Source organism: Periplaneta americana, chromosome 11 (genome assembly GCF_040183065.1).
Source record: "Periplaneta americana isolate PAMFEO1 chromosome 11, P.americana_PAMFEO1_priV1, whole genome shotgun sequence".
NCBI lineage: Eukaryota > Metazoa > Arthropoda > Insecta > Blattodea > Blattidae > Periplaneta > Periplaneta americana.
Window position 1 is genome coordinate 143,111,357 of NC_091127.1, and position 20,339 is coordinate 143,131,695.

At 33.5% G+C, this 20,339-nt stretch overlaps 1 protein-coding gene across 1 annotated transcript in view; it reads left to right on the top strand.

Annotated features, from left to right (window-relative positions):
* kek5 (kekkon 5) overlaps positions 1-20,339 on the top strand; it is a 1,258,756-nt gene that overhangs the window by 831,918 nt on the left and 406,499 nt on the right. The window contains exon 5 of the mRNA XM_069840117.1: positions 15,505-15,580. The gene's annotated coding sequence lies outside the window, so the exon portion shown is untranslated. The remainder of the gene's footprint in view (positions 1-15,504; positions 15,581-20,339) is intronic.

A 20,339-nucleotide genomic window follows, 5' to 3' on the forward strand; every position in this document is an offset into this window, starting at 1 on the left:
AGAGAATCATATGTCAGTAGATAGTTGAAAACTCTAAACAAAAATCTTCTTCGCCACCAGTAACTTTTACATCCGTTCAATGGGAATAGAAAACAATGAAAAAGTCATCGCATTTGTTCAGTTCTATTTCAAACAGAGAGAGAATGATCTTCATCCCACTTCAGAAATCGGGACAGACAGATGAATGTACAGGGACATCATTTTATTTTTACTTCAATTTTTATTGTACCTGAGTTTTTGAATGTACTTCACTCCCACCCCTTCTACTAATGAAGATCCAACTGACCTCCACATAGAACCAAGACCGCATATAGTAAACAGCACTGAGTTAGTGAGTATAGTACGTTCTAGAAATATGTTCGCGTTTTCAAGTGACGAAAGAGTTTTCAATATTGAGTCATATTTTCGCACAGGTATTGTCCGTTTGCCTACGTCGCATCCCGGTTTCCCCCACCTGCTTCTGCTCGCCCCTCTGTAAGAGCTGGGCTGTCTTAGCTATTTTCTGAAAACATTAATTTCTGTTAGGAATTGGACGTTTACGTAATATTACACAATTGTTTAAAATAACTTAAATAAAAGGGCCTCGTTAAGTAATTAACTGTCACGTGATTTCCCCCTTTCTACGATCCTGTGGCATAACTACTTGGACGGACAGTAGATAGCATGTCTGAGTAATTTTATCTGTGCGGGTCGGGCAGAAAAGATTGAATTTACAGTACGTAACGTACTCTTATATAGACTAGGTACAGAATTATTTCAACATGAGTTACTAGTACGAAAGACGAAACTGGTAATTGGAATTAGATACAATAGTCTATAGTGCGATAATATGCACAAAAGAACTGAAGACTGTATCGAAATGAACGGCCACCATTTTCAAAAATGTGTTTAAATATCCATATTATTATTTTTCAATTTAAATTCTTTCTCTATATTGTACGCTAATGTGCTGTAGACAGTATAATATACACTGCATAATTAATATGTTCTCATGGATAACTCAGTTCGTGACTAAAAACACTTATTCTTAATACAGTACTGTATTTTGATTAAACAAAAGCCTAATGAAAATTATCGAACTCAAAATCGCGATATTTCCTAGTTTACGTAAATGGATGAACTACTTTCCTTCCCTCCTATACCTAGTAGAGTGATTTGTTTGTGTTTTACGCCAGTACCATCGAACTACAGTTGTGGAAGGGGTAGCAAACTGTGTTTCCGGTTTTCTAAAGGTATAGGCACCGTATAAGGGTCTGGAAATCGTACTGGTGGCGCCGCGCAGTGTCTCAATTCCTAATTAACTACAGGCTAGCATTCATTCACTAGTTATGTGTGATATAGAAATCACATGCGGCTTTCTGCCGATAAAAAGTTGTAATATTAATAAGAATAGGTTCGTTCATTCATAGTGTTCTGACCAAGGACATGTCTTTCACTGCAAACCCAGCATTCTCCAGTTTTTACGTATTTAATAGACGCAGTGGAAAGTTCATTACTTTTAGAGGAGTGTAAAAATGTAACTACAGAGTTCCTGAAATATCAGTGTAGTTGTTTGGCATTTAAATCAGATTTCAGACCATTGAATGAGGCGGAATAGTCATATTACGAAAACATTGATATACTTACATTTGATGTCATGACGTGTGTAATATTTATATGTGTATAGTGTCTCTATAAATTACGTATTTTAATGTGATTTAATTCTAGAAGTAGTCTTTTTTATGTTATGTTTTATTTAACGAGTAGTTTCTACTTCTTCAGCTGTTAATCTGTTATCATGCAGATATGGTAAAGTAACAACAATGATCCCTTTATTGGAGAGGTTTGTTTTTATTCCGGGAAAACCTGACTTCTTCACCACCTTCTAATAGAGTAAATAATCCGCAATCAGCTGTTATGAATGTGTCACTCGATCTGCCACCGTAGCATTTAGATTTGAAGGCCACCATTTGATCCACGTTACGTGGCGTTTCACTTTAACTTCAGTACAATCAGTTGTCACTCTGCATTTTGAGTAGTGTACTTTCTTTGCAATATTGCGGGCATTGTTTCCTGAATACTCTTTCTGCTAGGCCAAAACACAAAACTACAGTAACCAACAGCAATAAAGTGGTGGTAAAAATACATCATAATTATAGTTGTCCGATGAACTCCGAACATCACCCTCATAGCAGAATACGATAATTCAGTTTTCAATTTAATTTGAAAATATGAGTAGAAGATTTTCTTCACTAATCTTACTGTATGATTGTGTTTCAATTGGCAGCAATTTTAACAATATAGTCAAAACCGCAAAATGTCACTCCCATTAAGTCTGGTAGTTCTGTCTCATCTCTTTTTGAAGAATAATCTTGGAAATCTTGCATTTCATTAAACATATCATCTGTTCCTGAACTCTTGCCATAACATTTCTTATGTGACTTCAGTTCGGGACGTAATGGAATAGACACTTGAGTAGACAATTCTCACAATTCAATTGTGAAAGAAAAACCAAAATCACTCAGAATGGCTTCATTTACTTCTACCTGTATGGCTGGGTATTTCATTTTTCGAAATAACACTTGTTGAGCATTCACCTTCCATAATACTTAAATTTTCATCTTTTCTTCTCCTTTTTGCGTCTCTTTCATACCTTTTATAAGCTAGTTGAGATGAGGCAACCTTTTTCTTTAATCTTTTGGAAAAATACTGGGAACAGTATGTTAGTTTTGGGAGTGTCCTGCTCTCTGTCCCAATAAAATGAATACTGCAAATTCTTATTGCGAGTGTTTGTTCCCAAGGTGAACCATTAGCACTTGAAGTGAAGAATTAAATATCGATATGAATACGTTTAAAAATAAATATATATTATTGTTTCTAATATTATACATTATATATATGTAAAGAACTCGGAAATTATGTACTATGGTTTTTTTTTTTTTTTTACTTTTAAATATAATAGCATATACAGCATTGGAATTGAAATTACAAATTCCCGTCGTTGTTAACTTAATGGTTATTTATAAACATAATATAACATATAGATTCTATTTTTTACATTAGTATATAATAATACTATGATTATTTACAAGCAGTGTAGCCTACTTACTTTCGTCTGCGCTTGGATCCACAATTAACGTCTTTCCGCTTCAGTTTTCTGTTTTGGAAATGAATATTCCTATAAGAATTACTGCACCCAAGAACACAGTAATTTGTGTTACCTTTCCGCTTTTTAGGATTATCCATATTTCTAATCATTTAACCTGAGACGTTAAAGTACATTCATACGCTTCAAGCATAACTCTATCGCTGCTGTCCTGCAGTTAGTAACAATAGTCGCCACCAGAGGAGCTTGCACGGTGCCTATAGCCAGGTTAATATTAAAAATGTTAGTAAAAATAAAATGATGTCCCTGTATATGCGCTTGGTGTGCAATACTCGAGATCTATTACATAAAAGTGGCAGTATATTTTCATATTCATAAGATTTTTACCCAAACCATCGCATGAGATATATTTAATTTCTATTTCATTTGAAACGCATCTTCCATCATCATAATCATTATTATCTCTTCTCTCCTACGTTAATTGTATCTTCACTTTTGTAATAGTCGAACCAAAAGTAAGAATCTACGTGAAGATTAATAATTAATAATCAAACTTAAGAAGTCTATAGAGCAGCTGCTTTGTAGTTCAATTAGCATAGAGATGATTTACAACGGGCTCGAATTCGAGTTGAAGTCCGGAAGATGCGGAGTTATATTTGTAATGGACAGAGTCAAGGTAGTGAGAATTTTTCTCTGAGTTCTTCCTTTTTCGTTCCACTTCCCCTTCCGTTTCGAAAAAACAGGTCACTTGTTCATGTTTTCCCGGCATCCGATCGGCCTTCTATCGTGGCAGGTGTTCTCTTGTGGTTTATCCAAAGAGAACTAGATGGCAGTAGTGGTGGGTTCTAGACGAATCAGAGATCTGCAAAGAGGAACCGGAACATCTACACCAAATCTCATCCAAATGAAGCTATTGTTGCCATTCAAAGACATGAGAGTTTCATTGAACGATGGTTCCTGTGCTGGAGAATACAAATCAGCCCTGACAAGGAATCCATAATTTTCACCATGCACCAAAATAATTGACAGTAAAATTACATCATATGGACAATCTCTACAATATAGTGATCAAGTTAAATGTATCGTGGTCATTCTTGATAAACGCTTACTTTGAACACAACACATCAAATCTGCTGCTGTTAAAGCTACTGCTCGCACTTTTCAAATTTATTCTTTACTACGGTCTCTTGTGCTCAGTTTGAAACAGAAAACAAATCTCTACAGACAAGGGGTGTAAATGATATGTTGTTATTGAAGTGTTGTATCAGTGAAGAAGTATGTTGTGTCAGTGAAATATGTTGTATCAGTGAAGAAGTATGTCGTGTCAGTGAAGCGTGCTGTGTAAGTGAAACGTGTTCCTGTCAGTGAAGCTTTATAGTTTATAGTGGCAGTGCAAAGTATTTGAACAGTGAAATGTTTTTGAAGTGTTAGTGAAATCAGGATAGAATCAGTGAAATGTGTCGTAGTTCCATTGCAGTGAGTGAGTTGACAGCGAAATGAGAGTAATTTGAAAGGTACTTGTGCAAATATGAACATATCATACTCGTGGGTTTTAGTTCGATCTTAGTTTTAAGATACAAATTATATTTATTTCAAATGTTATTTTAAGTGATCGTTTCATTTAGTTTAGTATATTCCCTGTTGTTGTTGTTGTTGTTGTTATTCATTATTGTTAGTATTAATTATTAGTATTATTATTAATTGTATTTTTAATTAATAAGTTTATTATTGTCATTATTGAGTGTAATTAGTTACCACTGCCACCGGGTATATACCCACTGCAGTGTGAATAAATACATACATACATACAATTAATTCTTCCAATTCTTACTTATACTTTTCCTGCTTAGTTTTATGCACCTCGGACTACCCTCAAGCCACTACAAACAAACGCAGAGTAGAGTTCTCCGGATCATCCATGCCTGCGATTGGCTTACAAGCAATATACAAGTTAATAAAGATCTACAGATTGACTATCTGCACACTCTTCTACAAGCTACAAGACACTTCCACCAGAAACTTCATTCCAGTGACAATCCTTTTGTCTCATTATGATCCTCGGCAGTGCATCAAATTCAGGACACCTAAATCATTAGGCTTTTAGCTTATTGACTGGTTTTTCTTTATTATAAATCTGATGTTATCACAACTGAATTTTGATTTAGTGGTTTTGTCCCACTTAGTTTTCCTCTTATGTTGTTAAGTATTTATGCGTAGGCAAAAAACCTAGTGATTTTGATACAACTTTGTTATTAATTATGCGTTTAAAAAAAAGGCAGGAGACCCGGAACAGGACATAGCATTCTCTGCCTTATGGGGACTTTCTAACTCATGTGAATCTCTGAGATATAGCAAATCATCACAAGAAGTACAGTATTCGGAATTGTTGCTGGAGAGGAATGAGGACACTGTAGTCCGCGTAGCTATATAGAATGAACCGTAAGTAATGTCATTGATTTTAGGGGGTTATTCTTTGAGATGTTCAAACAAAAATTGTAATAGAAATTTACTCGCTTTTTCTTCCTTTTCGAGATGAAAATTGTTTTATATAAAACATTTCACAACGTATTTTGGGAAAGCCATTGATTTACTTCCCGAGATGCTCAGTCAATTTAAGAGAGCTATGTATTGTGGTAATAAATGATTGAAATAATTTCAGTTTCATTCTTTAAGTGTGCAGAAATTTGAACCGAACAAGCGTAACTTTGACTCTGTAAAGGAATTTTACAATGTTACATTTGTTCGGACAAAACTAAATTTTAGCTTAATATTCATTCTTTTTACTGTTAAAATGTAACACAAATTTGAAAAATAAATTCATAATTATTTAAAAACTTATTTTAATTTATTTTAGCAACAGAAACTATATCATAATTTTCTCATCTATTACCTTACACACAAAACAAATTATTTGGACATTCAGTAATATTCTAGCATTAGCAGTAAGGTGTTAAAGTTTCATTAAATTATTTACCGGTAAATTGTTATGTAAAAAACATGTCATTACAAAATTTTCTAAATCTTAGTCAATTTTGACGTGATTTCAACCAAACTTTTACAGGTGATAGGCCTACAATAAGCATCTGTGTGCATTACTTTATTTATTTTTGTAGGTTATTTTACGACGCTTTATCAACATCTTAAGGGGAGAGGACGGTATTTTTTTTTTTACTTTTTTCCTATTTGGTGTAAAATATTAATAATGTAGAGAGTTCATAGCTGTAGCAACTCAACCAAATACAAATATTTTGAAAAAAAAATTATTTGGGGGCCCAAATTTGAAAAAAAAATCCCAATGCAGTATTTTACTAAAACCGACATATCTAAACCATTTTTAAATATAGATTCAAACAATTTCTTGCAATGTACGTGCAAAAGCATGCTCTACAATCTGTCTGTAACAGAATTTTGATATTAGTTCCTACGTTTGTAAAATAAACAATTAAAATTTAATAACACTATTTTTATTTCCTTTTTCGCAAACAAACGGGCATATTTTAAAAATGAAATCTATTAACAAAATTCTGTTACAGAGAAAAGTTTCCTAATAGTCTAAAGAATGTGTGTTCTAAATGTCATGCATGTATCTTTAATAGTTCAGAAATGATATTCATTTTTATCTGGCAATGTAGCAAAAAAATGAAGTTACCGTTAACAACGATAAAGCTGTCATGTGATTTAAAAATCCAAAGCGCAGGAAGTTTAAAAATGGCGTCTCAACATCTGACAAGGGCAGAAATACCCATAAAATGTTATGCAATGCATTCCACACATATCAAAGAGTACTTTAAAGAATTGTTTTTTTTTTAATTTAATTTACCGCAAACAACAATGAAAGGAGACGTGTGATTTAAACATCCATAGCGCAGGAAGTTTAAAAAGGCGTCTCAACATCCGCTAAGGGCACAAATACCCACAAAATGTTATGCAATGCATCCCACACATATCACAGAGTATTCTAAAGAATTTTTTTTTTCATTTACTCTTTTTTCACCAAAAAATATCGTCCTCTCCCCTTAAGTTATTTAGTATCTGAATGAGATGAAGGTGATAATGCCGGTGAAATGAGTCCGGGGTCCAGCACCGAAAGTTACCCAGCATTTGCTCATATTGGGTTGAGGAAAAACCCCGGAAAAAACCTCAATCAGGTAACTTGCCCCGACCGGGAATCGGACCCGGGCAACCTGGGTGTGCATTACGATAGCCTTACTCAAATGCTCTGTGCAATATGGCCATATTTATAGCACTATCAGAATAGCTCTATAGGTGTATCACAATAGCCCACACAGAAGGTTATTAGGATACACTGGTTTTGTTTTAATTTTCTCCATTATCTATATTAATAATAAATCTGTAGCCGAAATTTTTCTGGTAATTTTCGATTTTTCAAAAATAATTGGTCCTAACATATATAATTAACCACCCTGAAACCGAAAATCGCATTTTTGACATTTTTGTTTGTATGTCTGTCTGTATGTTTGTTACCTTTTCACGCGATAACGGCTGAACCGATTTATATGAAAATTGGAATATAAATTAAGTTCGTTGTAACTTAGATTTTAGGCTATATGGCATTCAAAATACTTTATTTAAAAGGGAGGTTATAAGGGGGCCTGAATTAAATAAATCGAAATATCTCGCTTATTATTGATTTTTGTGAAAAATGTTACATAACAAACGTTTCTTTAAAAATGATTTGCGATAAGTTTTATTCTTTACAAAATTTTGATAGGACTGATATTTAATGAGATAAATGAGTTTGAAATTAAAATAACGCCATCTAAGACGGTGCAATGAATTAAGAACAAATGACTTCGTCTATAAGGGACCTTGGACAACAACAATCGAAACAGGGGCCTTGGACATCAACAATCGAAAGCTATTAAACATAGCCTACAGAGAATGTTTCTGTGTTTGTATGAAGTAATATCAGAAGCTAAATTAACCGATTTGTATAATTAATTATTATTTCACCATTGGAAAGTGTAGTTTCTCTAGATGGACATAATGCTATAATGTTATTACAGTAACGTCTCAGTAAATCGAGGACAGGTAAGATTAAAATAGCTTCTTATGCACAGAAAATTTGATAGGCTATTTTGTACATTCGTTTTCTGTATTTCTTAAAATAATATTTATGTACACTCATTTTAATCTCAGAGAATTAACGAACAACGAGAGTGTAAATTGATTTAGTATGCAGTAATAGTACGTTAGCTTAACAATCCATTATTTTATAATTCAAATTTTAACTATGCTCAATTGAATCGTATTAATATACATTATATATATATGCAATAAATGCAATGCAAAAAAATTGGGTAATGAGCGAAGCAGATTATCTTGCGCTGTTGTAAAAGTTGTTCCCTGGATCAAACGTCCTATTTTAATTATGTAATTACTTTATATTTATTTCTAACAGGTGCAGCGGAGCGCACGGGTACGGCTAGTTACAAATAAAAAATAAATTTAACTCCAAATCCTTCATATATGTCTGAAGTAGCACATGTCTTAATTTTTTTCAAATTTGTATACGCTTTGGTAGAAAATTATAGCAAAAGATTTAGTTTTTGTATCCCACTAGCCCTACTTGACCCTATATGTACGGTATCTCTACCCTTCTTTGTCGGGAATGGAACATTGATCCGCGCAGAAATTGTCTATGTAGCTAGAAACTACCACAAAGCGCCACTGCACGTATTTGTATCAATATTAATATTGTTGTATTACACACACTTGGTTTGTTGGCACTCCGTGCATAATGAGAGACATTACAAACTGGCATAGTGTGTGCCTGTGAAACAAACATGCATTGATAACAGAAGGTGTTGCTGCTTGCAGGGATATTAGGACTGCCTTGTACGGTATGTACAATTCGTGCCAGGCCTTAATAACCTCTGTTGTATAACCAGATTCTCGCGCTTTATTACCAACATCTCTGCCATCATCATCATCATCATCCTCATCATTATCATCATCATCATCATCATCATCATCATCATCATCATCTCTTATTGGGGGTGTATTTAACACAACAGAGAGACAGAGTCATTGATTCGTGTGCTGGAACTTCGAATCTCCAACCTCTCGGGACCACCTACACTGTTTGGCACATTAAGCCTGGCTACCCCAAACAACTGGATGTCAACTGATGCCCATAGCAGCAAGCGCGCGCTTTAGAGCCCAGAGGAGCCTGAGCGCTTTACAGCGGAAAGGAAAGAGATAGACGAAAGAGACAGTACAGTGAAACCTGTTCAAATCGGAACCTGAATAATCCGGAATCCTGTCTATTTCGGAACAATTTATTGGTCCCGGCGAAATTCGTATGTATTATGTGCAATTTTTCGTGAATAAAACGGAAACTGTCCAACGCGGAAACGGAAACTGCCTGCTACTGTTCAAAACGGAAATAATATTTTGGGCACACTATATTTTGTAACTATATTTTGAAACAGTCTGTAATTTCAAGGAATATACGAAATATATAGGTCACTAAGATAAAAACAAGTTTTCTTTGACAAATTTTAGAGGATACTAGGGTGTGTTGGCCATCGGTCATAAATTTTATTACTCTGTTGACTAGGCAGAAGAGTCCCTTCAAAGATTTTTAATGCTTCACATTCGTATACTGTCGTAGCTAGACAGAGCGCAAGTGTAGTGTTTTCCTGGTAAAAAAAAAGTTGCGTAAAATGTAGCATTAACATTAAGTGATGAAGTAAAAGTTATCGAGTTAAAGGAAAATTAGAAACGCAGTGTATGTGAAATAATGTTGAAGTTCAGTTGTAGAAAACTCAGGTGTGACACTTTAAAAATAAAGATCATAATGAGTGAGTGGCTTGCGGCCAATATTGGTGACATAAAAAGGAACCAGAACGCAATTGTTTATGTGGAAATAAATGAACTGTTGTGGGAGTGGGTTCTTCACGAACTTTCAAAGAACATGTCTAATCTGCAAAGCAAGCCACTGAACTGGGACAGAAATTACATTAAGCAGAATTCAAAGTTTCTAATGGATGGCTCCTAGTCCAATTAATTAATAATGTGCAGTCATATACAATACAGTATTATAATATAGTTTTGGATATTAAATTGAATGAGATTAGTAAACTTTAGTAGTGTTTAATGACTAATGAGTGAGTTATGATACTATTTTCATCAAGATGATTCACCAACGGAATAAGCGACAGAAGACTGACTTAATGTGAGTAGTGTTAAATGGAATATTTTGTACTCCTTGCAGTTTGCGACATGCCATTTTGTTATTCACGTATACGAATGATAAAATATTCCATTTTAATGTAACACCTGAATAATACGGAAACCTGTCCACAACGGAAAAAAAATTATGACCATGTCACTTCCGTCTTGAACAGGTTTCACTGTATATGCCGCTTGGTCGCGCTATATACAGGGATGGCCAGCACTGATTCAATGGGTAATGGGAAGAGAACTTATTAAAACTGTATCCATGTTAATTTTTAGATTTGTCTGAAAAGTATAAGTGCATTATAAGATTGTAAGTTTTAATTTTAATGCTCATTTTTCACAAGTTTTTTACTTTTTTATTCAAAAGGAATATTTTCTCAACTTTTTTTACAGAAAAGTGAAATTTTCAGATATGTTTGCTTAATACCCTTACAGGTACTGAAACAATGTTTTGTAAATCTAATATATCGTAAATACGTATTACTGAAGACAATGTATTAAAATGTTTGAAAATATTCGCATGGAAAATGTTTGTAAGGAAATGAATTAACAAAGCAAATACTGTTACATCACAAGCAAAAGATATGTGCCTATGTGTTGGTATAACGTCAGGTCTATAGCTTCAGCAGATTTCGAGATAATTTAATATTCTGTTAACAGAAAGTTGCGTACCAATATCACATAAAAGCATAATGCGATAAGAGTTTTATTAAGTAATATTAGTTACAGTTAAAACATATACCTAGGCAACTTTGCTTTGTACTATAATATTGTTTTGATTACTTTTATAAGGCTAAAGATACCATCAATATCAATTTCAACTTATGTCATACTTAGTGTCTTTCTTTGGGATAACACTTTCTTTATGAATGATTTGTTTCATTCACTTACGAGTAGTACAGTATAGTTGTAGGTATTATGGAATTTGTGTGAATATTCCTTCTTTACTCTTTATTATGTTATTAACGTTTAAAACACAACTGCAATATTAGGCTAAGAAATAGGTGTTAGTACTTTTGTTTTACAGACAATATAGAAAATAACAAACAGAAAGAAGCCATATGAAATTAACGACATCAAATTTCACGTTCTGTTTGAAGTTTGTGCACCACTGTTTTCTTAATCCAACAGGCTGCTTATTTCTCTTTCCATACCTGGCGCTTAATGTCCGCGCACGACGTCAAGGTCAGAAAAATGCGTTTGCTTTGACATCACTGGGATACAGAGTCATTCATGATTCCTCTATACCTACGTATATAGTGTGGACTATTCAAACAACCGTATTCAGATGGTGTCTTCACCGTGATATGCGTAACTTGTCCATTTTTCGGGAGACACATTACGTCATTTATTTATTTATTTATTTATTTAAGTTTTAATTAATTACTCATTAAATCCTTGGTAGGGGAAAGGAACTGGCCACCCTACAGCATTATCTCCTGGCCTAGGTGCCTCATCAATGACGTCTTATTGGTGTCACTTTTGAGGTTCAAACCTGTCTTCGGACAGTTGACTAAACAACAATAAAGCCTTGGTTTTTAACCGACGCATACGAGATACAGAATGCTGTTTGAGGTTACCAGGAGATACGCTTCCGCTTTGTTTTATTTCGTAGCAAACTGTGACAGTTAAAATTATCTGAATGGGCGGCTTACTAACTTACCGATTATAGAACAAATTGGGAGATTATATCGAAGAGGTCTGGTTTTAACATTATAAATGTTTAAATGAGACAAAAAGACAAAATATAACAGTATCTTAGTCATCAAAATGTTCTGGTTCTATTATATCGTATTACCCATGGTTATATAAATAGGAAAAAACAATTCTCAAATAAATTTGCATTTTTAAGAAACGTAAACATAACGTTAATATCTTTTTACTTGAGTTTGCACACTTGACCTCAAATATATGAAAAGAAAAGGGGCTAGTAATTAAATAAAAACTGGGGAACGGATTATTGTCACACTGAAAGGTAGAAATGTTTTAAATAGGCTACTTGACTGTTTATACATATATAACAGTTACCAAAGCAGATAAAAGTTCAGTCAGATACAACTGCTGACTTCGGAACTTCGGGAGATGATCAATATCGAGTCTCGAAACACTCACAACTAGTCTTTACGTCAAGGACGCGACGTAATACAACATTGTCGTGCGGGTTTTCGGCCCGCGTTTTCTCGATCGTTGTTCATCTCTAGTCTAAACCAAGCAGTCACCGAAGGTCTGACTAGCCTGTCTTTAATCGCTATGCAAAGAAAAGATATATGTAGGCGTTGTTGTACAGTATATCAACTACTCATTCAAAAAACGAATATTGTCGAAGTTTACACTGCTCTTTAATGGAACACTACTGTTGTTGTTGTTGCTGTTGTTGTTGTTCAACACACCGCTTGTATAGGCCTATGTACAGATCATTTACGTCTATCAGGTGCATGTTGCTTCCAACCAATCACGTACTCCATCTACAGACGACTTCCCCACCCATTTGTTTACATCAGGAACAAACTTATGTGAAATGCACCTCAGAGACGGGTTAAATTAGCCCAGAGCACTTCAGCTCCAATGGGTCCTTTCTGCCTAACTCTTTAACATCAAAAGGGCGGAGTAAATTAAACAGTCTTGAAACCTTAATCAGTTTCAGAAGCTTACTCATAACCCCTTTTGATGATGATGATGCTCTCTGCCTCAGATTGACAACACTTGGTACACATACGTTGCTATTCACAGGCACTTCAACGTTCAAAAACATGGTCCGTAAATTTAAAACTGAACTCGAAAATACTTTATTTTGATTCTATTGCCTAGAGTTTGTTTCATAATACATTAATGTTAAGCTACTGTAAACAATGTACATTAAAACTATTTCCGTTCACTAAGTTGCCAAAATAAAATGTAAAATGTGTTTTTATGGCATGATATATAACAACGATATTTATGAAATATAAAAATTTGAAATTTATCCTTTGAAGAGGTGGAAAAATTCAAATACCTGGGAGCAACAGTAACAAATATAAAAAAAAAACTCGGGAGGAAATTAAACACAGAATAAATATGGGAAATGCCTGTTATTATTCGGTTGAGAATCTTTTATCATCCAGTCTGCTGTCAAAAATCTGAAAATTAGAATTTATAAAACAGTTATATTACCGGTTGTTCTACAGTATATGGTTGTGAAACTTGGACTCTCACTTTGAGAGAGGAAAATATGTTAAGGATGTTTGAGAATAAGGTGCTTAGGAAAATATTTGGGGCTAAGAGGGATGAAGTTAGAGGAGAATGGAGGAAGTTACACAACACAGAACTGCACGCATTGTATTCTTCACCTGACATAATTAGGAACATTAAATCCAGACGTTTGAGATGGGCAGTGCGTGTAGCACGTATGGGCAAATCTAGAAATGCATATAGAGTGTTAGTTGGGAGGCCGAAGGAAAAAAGACCTTTAGGGAGGCCGAGACGTAGATGGGAGGATAATATTAAAATGGATTTGAGGGAGGTGGGATATGATGATAGAGACTGGATTGATCTTCTCAGGATAGGGACCTATGGCGGGCTTATGTGAGGGCGGCAATGAACCTCCGGGTTCCTTAAAAGCCAGTAAGTAAGTAATGTTTCTATGGAATGAAATAAGGGCTCAGTGCACCATCATGTTTAGCCACATACTGAAAATTTACAGAAGAACAGCTCAAATATACTACAGTTTTATAGGAGAACAGTTCGAAGATTTCAAACATGTTCAAAAATAATTTGTGTAATATTTTAATCTTAAAATGTACAGTATGTTATCTTCGCTATCATTAGGCCTACCTATATAAAGTAGTCTATTCATGGCTAATGCAATATTTTAAATCTAATGTACAGTAGAGTTCCGATTATCCGGACTTCGATTATCCTTGTTATCCGGATCGCTTTTTTTAATTACAGTAGTGTACGTATAGGCCTATACAGTACTGAAAAATAACAAAGGTTTTTAAAGTCAATTATGATACATACTGTACTGTATTACGAATAAAAGGTCGTTTATTTTGTATGAGCAATGTCTTTCTACGTTACTGGCTCCGACCTTTGTCCCTTTAAGATTAAAGGATGAAAAACCACATAGTGCTCTGATCCTCCGTATTATCCAGAAAGTGTACAGTCCGGATAATCGGGACTCTCCTGTATATTTATTTTTAAACAGTAATATCACAATAATGGTAGCAATAACGAAAAGACTAATCAGTTTTAACGACGTTATATCAATTTTTCTTTTTTTCAATCGATAATCTGATATGCTTTAATTTTCTGATTTTGCAAAGAAAGTCATTAGAATTTTGTGTAAATCAAACTATCTTGAATATTGTCGACCATTTTTCATACAATCACAGATATTAACAGTCATAAATTTGTATATGTAATATGATATAGTACTTTACACTTGACATAGTAATGGACAATTACTCATTAGTGGCCTATATACATGATCATGAAATCAGAAATAGCGAACTAATTAATATTCCATACTCTAGATTACATAAGACTAACACAAATTTTTCTGTTACGGGGATGAAATTATATAATAAGCTTCCCTTCCAATATTGTAAGTTACTAATTAATAGCTTTAAAACTATATTTTATAATTGGTTATTAAATAATCCTTTTTACTCTGTTGGTGAGTTTTTAACACAAATTTGCATCAGATTGTTTTAATAAATACATTTAATTACATTTAGTTACAATTAATAGTGTCAAGTGTTTTTATTAATTTTTATAGTTCCAAAATATTTCGTGTTTTCATTGTTTAAATTAAATTTTATTGTTTCAATTATATTTGTGTTTTTTTCTTTCAAATGTATTAAATGTCTCTCACTGTATCTGTGACGAAGTCTATTATTGTATGTCTAATGTCCTAATAAATTTAATTGAATTGAATTGAACTGTTAGATTATTCCTGTGGTTCAGTGCAGTAACTATGAAATTCTAAAAAAGTTAATGTTATTAATACGAATTTAAATATTTGATTTATCAAACCTCTTATTGCGACTGTTGCATAGGTCTGAGTATCAGCATTAGAGATAGAAGTGGGATGGCAACATCCTGCATTACCATTATGTACAATGTTTGCAATTTTCTTTAACTTTGTGTAGGTTGCAGGATTCTGAAACTGCACCCGGAATTAGTGTGGATGGAATTCGTAATAGTGAGACTCAGTACATGTTTTCTTTTTTCAGCGGAAAGCAGAGATTTGGATACAGTATACATCCCAGGGTGGTCGAAGTACAGGAACTCACTTCTGGAGCCTGTAAAGTAAGTTTAAAGATTTTTCTATCTCTCGTTTTCTTTTTTACCTAAAGTGATAAGAGTGCATTTTATGTCTTCATACTCATATTTTTCTTTTGCGTCGTCCGTCTTCTAGTATGACGGGAACTATAAACAGATAAATCCAGATAAAAGCATAGTCAGTAAATGTATATATAATTTTTGTAGTCTAACAGTTACCAAATTCGTCGAAAGATCTGTACATTACGGCAGAAAAATAATTTATTGTTGATTTTTCGAAAGCTGTCGCTATAATTATGAGATATTTTAAGTAAGCTTCACATTATACCAGCAAATTAATATAGCCTAACAAGTAAACGCGATCCGCCTAGTCATTTGTCAGAGAAGATTTGAAGTCTCTTTTCATGGAATGATCAATCACTCTGATGTCATTTGTTTTGAAAATAAAGCTCTTTCAGCTGTTACGTGTCGTATCTATTAAATCTTTCTGTTTGAAAATATAATTTTGTTGGGATAATAAACTGACATAAGCGAATGAGTTCATACTAGTTTAGTCTTTCAATTAACAAAAATTCCTGTTAAAACTTTTTAATACTTTCATATCTAAAATAATGTTTTGTTATTTTATCGCTTTTTTTCTTACTGCTTCAAATCCATTCCTATACAAGAATTTCTGCGGAATATGTATGATAAGAACTTTCTGTGTTAAATTTTAACGTACCTTAATTTGTGCTCTTAAAATTTTAAATATTTATCTTGGACCATACAAATCACATAAGAGAGTACCATCGCTATTATTAAATGTATAGTGGTTAGTCGTGAATTTTAGATGAAGAAAAAGAAACATTTCGTTGAGAGAGAATGCTTCTCACTATTTGATTAGCAAGAGTCTTTTTAAGAATAAATAAAATAGCTAAGTACTACGGAAACATAACGTAGAGTACTAATTACCGCAAAGAAGCGTAAGTCCTCAAAAAAATGTTGATTTTTCATTTGCTCGAGAATTATGCATGAAAGAAGAATAATGTATTCAAAAGCAAGATGCAGTGAATTCCGGTGATCGAAAATAATTCATGGTTCATTATCTCGGCTGTGATGTAAAGTGACTTAAAAGAATGAAGTAATATCTCAATTGTAAGAATTTCTAAAACGACCTAACGAACTCTATTAAGAAAGAAAGGCAGCGCTTAATTTTGCAAACTAAGTCACTGCCCACATTGCTCAGTAGATCTGGATTCATAATTGATCCCACTGTGCGTTTTGAAACGAATGAGGAATAGCCAGCAGAAGTGGATAAGGAAAAAAAGAATATCTACAATTCTACCACTCCATATTACCTCCAAAACTACCGGCTAAAAGAGCTTGAAGTAATTGACTTCTGGTTGGAACAAGAGGTACTGCTACTCTCTTCATGAAAGATGTGTTTAAGAGGCTTGGAATACCTACATCTATCATTCCGATTGTAACCTTAGCTGCATTGAAAGGATCAATTGCTCTCCTGAAGCATCACCTATATTCGAAATGAAACTAAGTTCATTAGCACTCTTTACTTTATCGTAATACTTACCCCTCTCTCTAAAACTAGATAATTTCCACTAATCTAAAAAGTGTATTTGCAGCTCTGTGTTTGTAGAAGTTTCATTGTCAAAACAAAATCAATGGTTCACTGAACTTGTGAACATTTATACTCTTTGTCCCTTGTGACAGCTCACGAATGGTGAGAAAATTTCTAAATTAATACCGACTTTTAGCATGAGACAAGATAGTAAAATGATTTCTACTTTTCATTTTTACAACTTCAGTGACAGTTATTAAAATTATTCTGATAATTTCACGAATATAGATACGTGTTTCAATATTTCCGAAACTGAGAAAGTAGACTAAATCTGTCTGTGTGCAGCGATTTCTCCTAAACTACTCATCAAATTTTGTTCAAATGCGTTTTGTGTCGGTGAAAAATCTCGGAAATTACACAAATATATTTGGGGCTAAGAGGGATGAAGTTACAGGAGAATGGAGAAAATTACACAACGCAGAACTGTACGCATTGTATTCTTCACCTGACATAATTAGAAACATTAAATCCAGACGTTTGAGACGGGCAGGGCATGTAACAGGTATGGGCGAAAACAGAAATGCATGTAGAGTATTGGTTGGGAGGCCGGAGGGAAAAAGACCTTTGGGGAGGCCGGAGGGAAAAAGACCTTTGGGGAGACCGAGACGTAGATGGCAGGATAATATTAAAATGTATTTGAGAGAGTTGGGGTATGATGGTAGAAACTGGATTAATCTTGTTCAGGATAGGGACTGATGGCGGGCTTATGTGAGGGCAGCAATGAATCTCCGGGTTCTCTAAAAGACATTTGTTTGTAAGTAAGTGTTTTTCCTGTAGTGATACATAACTCCTTGATTATTCCACAGGTTCTGACTGACGTAAGCAAAGTAATTATTCTCATAAGTTTTCTCGTAATATGATACTGGGACTTTCTACGCCATTATCACTGCCTGGTTGTAAATTTCAAATTCGGAGAAACGCCTTAATCCTGTAGAAATACCTTCATTAATGTTAATTGCAAAAATTCTGATAAAAACAAGTTTATTAATAATTAGGATTTACCTGCTTCAATCTCATATTTATTTTTCTGGAGCGGCCAATTCATTTCTTTCCTTTTAGCCTTTTTTGTTGTCCGTCAATATTCCAGTTCATTCATTCATTCATTTATTTTATTCCATAGATCTTACATGAGCAATGAAGCTTTAAGATGTGGAACATGTCAACATTTTACAATATTACAATTACAATTTTTACAAATGTTTATAGTTTTACAATTTAGTAATTTTCTACAATTTTTACAATTTTGTACAATTTTTTTACATTTTTTTACATTTTGGCGAGATGTAGTGAGATGAGATGAGGTCCGAGGATTCGCCAAAATATTACCCGGCATTTGCCTTTTCGGTGGGGGAAACCTCGGAAAACCCCAACCAGGCAATCAAATCAAAGGGGTTGATGCCAAGGACTCGTCATAGACCATCCGGCTTCAGTCCCACGGCTGGGGAAAACCTCCGAAGAAACCAAAGTCCAAAGGGGGATCCAACCCAAGCCCGAACGCAGTTCCGGATCAGCAGCCCAGCGAGTCTGTCGACTGAGCTACATCGATGGCTCTACTAAAAGTATACAATACATAGCCAATCAGATTATTAAATTTACAAACGCAAACGATCATTCATAAGTTGAGCTATATTATAATACAAAACAATTTAATTAAATTTAAGGCATAAACAATTCAACCAGTTGTGATATACAGAAATTGATAATACATATCATGCAAACTACTTCAAATTACAAACACAAACAATTTATCAGTAGAGCTATATAGATTACTATTCAATTTAAAGCATATACAATTCATCGGCCAAAACTATACAAATATATACAATACAAAGTAGCATACTTTCATTAAGCTATACAAATTTGTGCAATTAATATCAAGTAGATTAATTCAATTTATAATCATAAACAATTCATCAGTTGAGCTATACATATTACCATTCAATTTACAGTAGGTCTATATACAATTCATTAGTAGAGCTACACAGACTAGTAATAATTTTAAGAACATATACAATTCATCAGCCAAACTATACAAACATATACAATCAAATTAGTTCAATTTACAAACTTATTTTCGTACAATTCATATGAAGTAGATTAATTCAATTTATAAGCTTAAACAATTCATCAGTTGACCTTTACAGTATACTATTCAATTTACAGTACATACAATTCATCAGTTATGCTAAACAAAAAATACAATACATAGTAAACAGATTAAGTCAATATAAAAACATATTTTAGTTGAGCTATATAAAATTGTACATGTCATTTAAGTAGAATAATTCAATTCACAAGCATAAACAATTCATCAATTGTGTAGAAGGTATGAGTATGTAGAAATTTGGTTAATTCTTTTCTGAACCAGTTTCCCCACTGTGTATGGAATTTTCATTTATCTCTGTATTTTGTTTTTGTTTGTTTCTTAATCTACTTATAATTTCTTTCTGATGTCTTCTCTTTTCAAACGACCCGTTTTCGTACAGTCTTTTATCGTTTTCGGAAGACATTCTGCTGCTTACAGTCTAGAGACAGTATTCATAGTGCCTGCGCCTTCCTGTCATACATTAGATCTAAATTGGGCATTGTCATATAATAAAATTTTTAATGTGTTCGTGTTCTTTTTCCGTATACTACCAATTATCGTATATAATTTTAACTTCTCGGCAACAATTCAGTAGAGAGAAACATGAAAACAAGGATAGGCTATTTGTTTTATCAACAGTAATCTTACTAGAAGTTTTGATTTATCTAGAGAAAATCAAAACTCGAGTGGGATTTAATTGACTATTACACGATTAGAAGAAAGTAAATAAAGATTAGAAGTAACGAAGTACTACAATAAAATATTAATTGACTTACGAAAATACAACTGTCTTCAAATGTATTATTGTACCATCTCAACATTACAAATATTACGCTAGATGCATGCTAGATGGCAGTAGTGTCTTTATACAGACACTGTAATGATTACTATTCAATAAATCTTAATATTAAACAATCTCTAATACGTGACTATCCATAATATCATATAGCAGAAGTTCTTTTTATCCTCTCAGAGCAGAAGCTACAACATAACCTAACTAATATACACAAGTGTTAGAAAAGTTTTAATTAACGACGATGACATAAAAAATAAACATGAATAATTTTAAAAGGAATAATTATTGA